The sequence below is a fragment of the Cibotium barometz genome, chromosome 9 (genome assembly GCF_041138505.1).
Source record: "Cibotium barometz isolate CiBa-2024 chromosome 9, ASM4113850v1, whole genome shotgun sequence".
Taxonomy (NCBI): Eukaryota; Viridiplantae; Streptophyta; class Polypodiopsida; order Cyatheales; family Cibotiaceae; genus Cibotium; species Cibotium barometz.
Window position 1 is genome coordinate 51,438,097 of NC_141054.1, and position 7,273 is coordinate 51,445,369.

Below are 7,273 nucleotides of genomic sequence, written 5' to 3' on the forward strand. Positions count from 1 at the left end.
ACATCTATCTCCGTGAGGAGCACAGGTTTACCCGACTTCGATGAGTTGGTTTCCCTCTTGTTGGTTGAGGAAATCAAGCTCAGTGATTCATTTTTGGATGCATCTTCTAGCCATGATGATGGCAGAAATTAGGCTTTCTACTCGCAGAGAGGTTTTAGAGGCAGGGGGAGATTCGCATCACGTGGACGTGGTGGTAATGGTCGTGGATGGCAGGATAGACCTCCACAACAGAATTTTCAGCCTTCTTATGGTGCTCGAGGTGGTCGTGGTTATGCACCTCAAAGAGGTCGTGGTAACCCCCGTGGAAGAGGACGTTGGCAAGGCCAACAAAATTCTATGCAAGATGTGGAATGCCATTATTGTGGCAAATATGGTCATATGGCGAGAGATTGCTTTCGCAAACAGAATGATTTGAGAGGGGGAAGAGCACAACGTGGTGGTCATTATGGTGGAAACTATGCACAACATGGTGGCAACTATGCATCAAGTAGCAATGATGGAACTGCAAATCATTTGTTTGCCATGAAGCATGTTGTGGGTTCTATGACAACAAATGCTGAGAATGATGATACATGGTACATGGACTCAGGAGCATCAAATCATATGACATGCCATGGAGAATGGTTTGAGCACATGAAGCCAATGGATGTCAAAGGCTATGTGGAAACAGGTGATGATACCCAGCATGTCATTACACATGTTGGAAGTGTACCATTGGTCATGCATAATGGTCAGACAAAGTCTATGTCAGATGTGCTGTATGTGCCTTCGATCACTAAAAGCTTGGCCTCAGTTGGTCAAATGGTAGAACAGGGATTACAGGCTCGCTTCAATGAGCATGGATGCTTCGTTGAAGATTTTAAACATGGATGTAGAGTGATTGCTAAAGGCAAGAAAGAAGGAAGACTGTTTAAGCTGGATGCTGGAATTCCTGAGCTAAAATCAGCCATGTTCTCAAAGAGCAGGAATGTGGTACAGGATATTGATATGTGGCACAAGAGGATTGGCCATGTAAATATACAGAGATTAAAGAACATGCAAACAAGAGGCATTGTCAATGGTTTGCCTAGGTTCAAATATGATGGACATATGCATGTTTGTGAAGCCTGACAGTTTGGGAAGCAGGCAAGATTGAGATTTCCTAGAGAAGGAAATATGAGTAACAGGCCACTTGAGATCGTGCACAGTGATGTATGGGGTCCTGCACAAAACCCATCTATCAAAGGCAGTCTATACTATGTTACATTCATTGATGACTTTAGCAGGATGACATGGATATACTTTCTCAGGGAGAAGAGTGAAGTATTGGAAAAATTCATGGATTTCAAAGCTTTTGCAGAAAAGCAGTATGGCTGTTGGATTAAATGTCTGAGGACAGATGGAGGTGGTGAATACACCTCAAAGGCCTTTGAGCATTTCTTGAGGAAGCATGGAATAAGGAGACAATTGACATGCAGGTATACACCTCAGCAGAATGGTGTGGCTGAGAGAAAGAATAGAGTTATATGTGAAGTGGCAAGGGCAATGCTTAATGAAAAGAGCATGCCAGATTACTATTGGGCAGAAGCATGTGCTACTGCAGTTTATATATTGAACAAAACACCTACAGCAGCCATTCATGGAAGCACGCCAGAGATGCGGCTCACAGGTTACAGGCCAGACATTGGACATCTTAAAGTTTTTGGATGCATAGCTTATGTGCATGTGCCTGATGAAAGGAGAAGAAAGTTGGATCCTAAGGCAGAGAAATGTATATTTGTGGGATATGCACAGGATCGAAAAGCCTACAAGTGTTATAATCCACAAACTAGACAAGTGGTCATCTCACGTGATGTGGTGTTTGATGAGCTTGCTAGTTGGTATAAGGCAAAAGATGAAGGTGTTATTGAGTCACTGGAAGTAGATGTGCCTGTGAACTTGCCATCACAAGCAAGTTCTAGTTCAACTACTATGTCTGGGCCAGCAGCAGAAGCTGAGAGTAGCAGTGTACGTCCATGGTCAGGACGTTTGAGGCATGAAAGTGTAAGCACTGGGAGTAGTGCTATGGACAAAGGCAAAAAGAAAGTCGAAGGAATTGGAATCACAGGATATGAGTCATCCAGTTCTGAAAGTTTGGATGAGGAGCTTGGCATACCTGTTTTACGCACACCTGGTGCTAGACAGGACAGATATGTGCCACCACATGCTAGAGTCACAGGTGTACAGAGTGACCCGCATGCATTGCGGAGATCCCAGAGGGTCAGATATCCTGTTGTGACAGGTTGACATACAGAGATTTTGCTATGCACTATGCATACATGACATCTATGGTGAAGCATGTGGAACCTACATGCTATACAGAGGCTGTTGGAGAGCATGTATGGGAAAAAGCAATGGATGTGGAGATGGACGCATTGGTCCATAATGATACATGGGACTTGGTTGCACTACCAAAGGACAAGAATGTGATTGGATGTAAATGGGTTTACAAAGTGAAGTGCAAATCTGATGGTTCTATTGAAAGACATAAGGCAAGATTGGTAGCAAAGGGTTATGCACAGACCCATGGATTGGATTATGATGAGATGTTTAGTCCAGTGGCTAAGATGGGCACAGTGAGAGCAGTCATTGCTATGGCTGCAGCTAATGGCTGGGAAATGCATCAGATGGATGTTAAGAATGCATTTCTGAATGGAGATCTACAAGAGGAAGTATACATGGCACAGCCAGAAGGGTATGTACACCCTAGATATCCCACTCACGTATGCAGGTTGAAAAAGGCATTGTATGGTCTGAAGCAAGCACCACGTGCTTGGAGTGATAAGATGAGCAGATATCTTATCTCACTTGGTTTTCAGACTTCTACAGCAGATTCTTCACTCTATGTGAAGAAGACACAGCATGGGATTGTTTTACTAGTCATCTATGTGGATGACTTGATTATTACAGGTGATCATAGTGCAGATGTGATGCATGTCAAGAAAGCTTTGAGTGGGCAATTTGACATGAAAGATCTTGGTGAGTTGAGATACTTCCTTGGCATTGAAGTGGTGAAAGATCATGCAGGTACTTGGTTAGTACAGCGCCAATATGCCTTGGATATGTTGGCAAAGTATGGCATGACAGGGTGTAAGCCTATGAGTACACCATTGGAGCAAAATGTGAAGTTGCGGGCTGATTATGGCGAGGAATTGGATGATCCTTCCATGTACAGGAAGATGGTTGGTAGTCTCATATATATGACTATCACACGCCCGGATTTGAGTTATGCCGTGGGGCTAGTCAGCCAGTTTATGCAAAGTCCCAGGAAACCACATTTGGATGCAGTGAGACGCATCATGAGATATGTAAAAACCACAGCACATTATGGTTTATTCTATGAGAGTGGTAAAAGCTTGGACATACATGGCTACACAGATGCTGATTGGGCAGGTAGCGCATGTGACAGGAGGTCTACTAGTGGATATGCTTTTACACTTGGCAGTGCTGTGGTGAGTTGGAGTAGCAAAAAGCAACCTACAGTTGCTTTATCCAGTACAGAGGCTGAGTACAGAGGTGCAGCCATTGCTACTTGTGAGGCTATATGGTTAAAGAGTCTCTTGGCAGATTTATATGAGCCTCTTGATGGGAAAGTTGTCATACATTGTGACAACATGAGCAGTATGCAGTTGGCAAAGAATCCAGTATTTCATGCGAGGACCAAACACATAGAGGTCCATTATCACTTTGTCAGAGAAAAGGTGCTGGATGGTACAGTTGATCTTCACTATGTGAAGACTGATGAGCAGGTGGCTGATATCTTCACGAAGCCACTTAGCAGGGAGAAGTTTGAGTACTTCCGGACTATGTTGGGAGTACATGGGATGAGCTTGAGGGGGAGTGTTGAGAGTCTTGATATCCCAAGCTCATCTACATCTTCATCGGCAGTACATCATGAGCTTGAGAGGGGCTGTTGAGATATTCAAGCTCGATGTCAGTGTGAGCCAGCTATGCTATGTGCTGGCAGATTAGGTAGGAACATGTGTGAGACATAAATGACCGCGTGTCCAGCTGGTCATAGTGTGTGGACATTAGCTAGGGTTAGTAGAGTGTGGACACAACTCATTGTGTGTTGTGTGGATTATGGATTAGTGCATTATGCTTTGTGTGAGAGTGGACATGGCTTCCCTCTATGGTTAGGGTTTGGAATATACATTAGGGTTTGCTCCTGTGTGTGTGTCTCCTCCTCCTCTACCGATCTTTCAACAATTGGACATGGTAGCATTTTCACTTAATGATCTACCTCCTAGTTATAAAAGTGTACATAAAGCTCTACTGGTTCATGAGCACACTTCCTCCTTTCAAGATGTTTTTCAGGCATTTTCTCCAATAAGAGAGTTGAGATCTATGGAGATATACCCCAAGAGTTAAGGAGGAAGTGAGCAAGCATACAATGTGGGATAAAACTTTCAAAGAGGAAGGGGAAGGTTAGGCCATGGAAGAGGTGACTTCCTAAACCCTTCTAATGCACCGATGAACAAGCTAAGGTCAACAACAACAAAGATACAATGCATCTTAGACCTTCAGAGGAAGAGTAAGATTTATAATATCTAATAATCATGTGCTAATAGTTATGCATCATGAATTTCAAAGCAAATGTCATTATGGAAAGATGGGCATGTTGAAGGGGATCATTGCATCAAGTAATAAGCGCAAAATGGGATTGGAAGAAGGAGAAGATGAAGAACCTTTCCCACTTAGGGAAGTAAATCTTAAAACATTGTGTTGATTTTAAAGAGAGCATAAAGATGAAATTTTACTCATGGTGGCAACAAACAGTTCTACTCAAGTTGGTGAGTGGTTTATTAATTCATGTGTGTCTTCTCATATTACTTCTCGTAATAATTAGTTTTCAAGGTTTGTGGAAGAGGATTGCCAGAACAATGTTATTCTTGGAAAGAATGTGCTCAATGAATTGAGGGGCATGGAGATATCCCAATTTACCCTCCTTCCCCAATGATAAGAAAAAAACATGTCAATTATGCTTTATTGATTTCAAATTTAGCAAGAAATTTACTTTAAGTTGGTTGTATTATTAATGAAGATATGAAAATGGAATTTTGCAAAGATGTGTGTTATGAAACTTCAAAGCTTTTGCTCATGGTGTGAGAAATGATGGGAAGCTTAGTAACAGTATTGTGGGGATCAACATGCTTTAGTAGCCTCAAAGGATGAAAAAAGTAACCTATGGCGTGAAAGGTATAAACATTTGAGTTATGGAAATTGCCAATTGCTTCATGATAAAGATATAGCTCTTGGTGTTTGTGAGCCATGCATGATGGGGAAGTATTCATGAAGAGATACACTTCCAAAGCATACACTACAACACATTAGGAGCGTAGCAACGTTTTTGAGGGAAAATATCGAGGGTTTTCAAAATGCTCAGCTGCGATCTATTGCTGCTCCACAGTGCTTTTTTGCTACTAAGTAGCGTGTTGAGTAGCAAAAAATTGCTACCCAGCGCAACACAATATCATTGCCCAGCAGGAAAAAAGCGCTGCTCAACAGCATCTATAGCAGTGAAAAAATGCTGGTATATTGAAAAAATCTCTCTCTTTTTGCTGCTTCTTTTGTCGCCGTGTAGTTTTATCTTTTGAATATAATAAACTTATACTCTAAGTTTTTTTTTGTAGGTTTTTGCCTTGTCTATCACTTCTACCTCTCCTATCCTATCCTCCTCCAACTCAAGCAAGGTATGTCTATTGTTTTCCTTCATTTCCTATGCAAACAAGCTTTCCATGAAAGCTTTCTTGTGAGTATTTCCTTTCTCTTTCCTCTCTTTTAAGTTTTTCTTTTCTTCTTTTTTCCTTCTCATTGAAGCTTCACCCTAACCCTAGATTCTACAAAGAAACCCTAATAAAGAGATTTAATGGAGAGCTGTCCATCAAAGCTCTCTATTATGTTTTCTATTTAGACACTAGGTTTAAGCTATAATGAGAAGAGAAAAAGAAAGATTCAATAAGTTTTCTATGTTATGCAAAATCTTTCATTAAGATTTCTATTAAGATTAGGGTTTTGTATATGCGTTCTATTAGGGTTACTAATACTTTTTTCCTTTATTTAGTTTGATTTTGTAGGTTATCCATATAGACAAGCCTCATAAGGTAAGAGATCTCTCCCTTTTATGTTTCCTATCTTATGCATTCTATTAGGGTTACTAATACTTTTTTCTTTTATTTAGTTTGATTTTGTAGGTTATCCACATATACAAGCCTCATAAGGTAAGAGATCTCTCCCTCCTATCTTATGCTTTTACATGTTATAGGCTTTGTTAGTTTTAGGATTTGTTATTTTTTCTCCCCTATATGGATAGTATAGCTCTTCTCTAGAGGTGGCCATATGCCTTAGCCTTATGTATGAGGCTAGTGCATAAAGCTTATGCATTAGCCTTATGCATAAGCCTCATACATAAGGGTAGTGCATAACCTCATGCATAAGACTTATGCATTACAAAATGTATAAGCCTTATGCATGAGGCCTATACATAAGGTTCATGCATGAGGCCTGTACATAAGGTTTATGCATGATACTTTTGCATAAAGCCTCATGTATAAAGCTTATGCATTAGCGAGATAAACCTCTATGTATATATAACCTTATACATAAGCTTATGCATGAGGCTTATGTATTAGCCGTTTGCATAAGCATCATGTATAAAGCCATATGCATAAGCCATGTATAAAGCCATATGCACAAGTCTTATGTATAAATTTTATGCATATGGCTAATGAATAAGCCAGGTACATAATCTTTATGCATGATGTTTTATGCATAAGCCTCATGCATAAGCCGCATACATGAGGCTTATGTATTAAGCTTATCCATATGGCTAATACATAAGCCTCATGTATGCCGCGACTTATGCATTTATGCATGAGGCTTATGCATAGCTTTATGCAGGCTACAAATGTGTAGCGTCGTGTGCAAGCTATGAATGCTATGCATAAACCTTACACATAGTATGCATGAGTCTTATGCATAAGGCTTATGCATTAGGCGAGTGCTACCTAGGCATGCACGTAGCTAAATAAATGCAGCGGAAACTCCCATTACATGCCGAGTGCTACCTAAGCATGCTGGTACTTACCGACATGCTGGTAGCTTTCTATGCATGCCGGTAGCAACCTATACATGCCGGTAGCTTCTATGCATAGGTTGCTACCTAAGCATGCTGGTACTTTCCGACATGCTGGTAGCTTTCTATACATGCCGGTAGCAACCTATGCATGCCGGTAGTTTCCAATGTGTGTCAGTA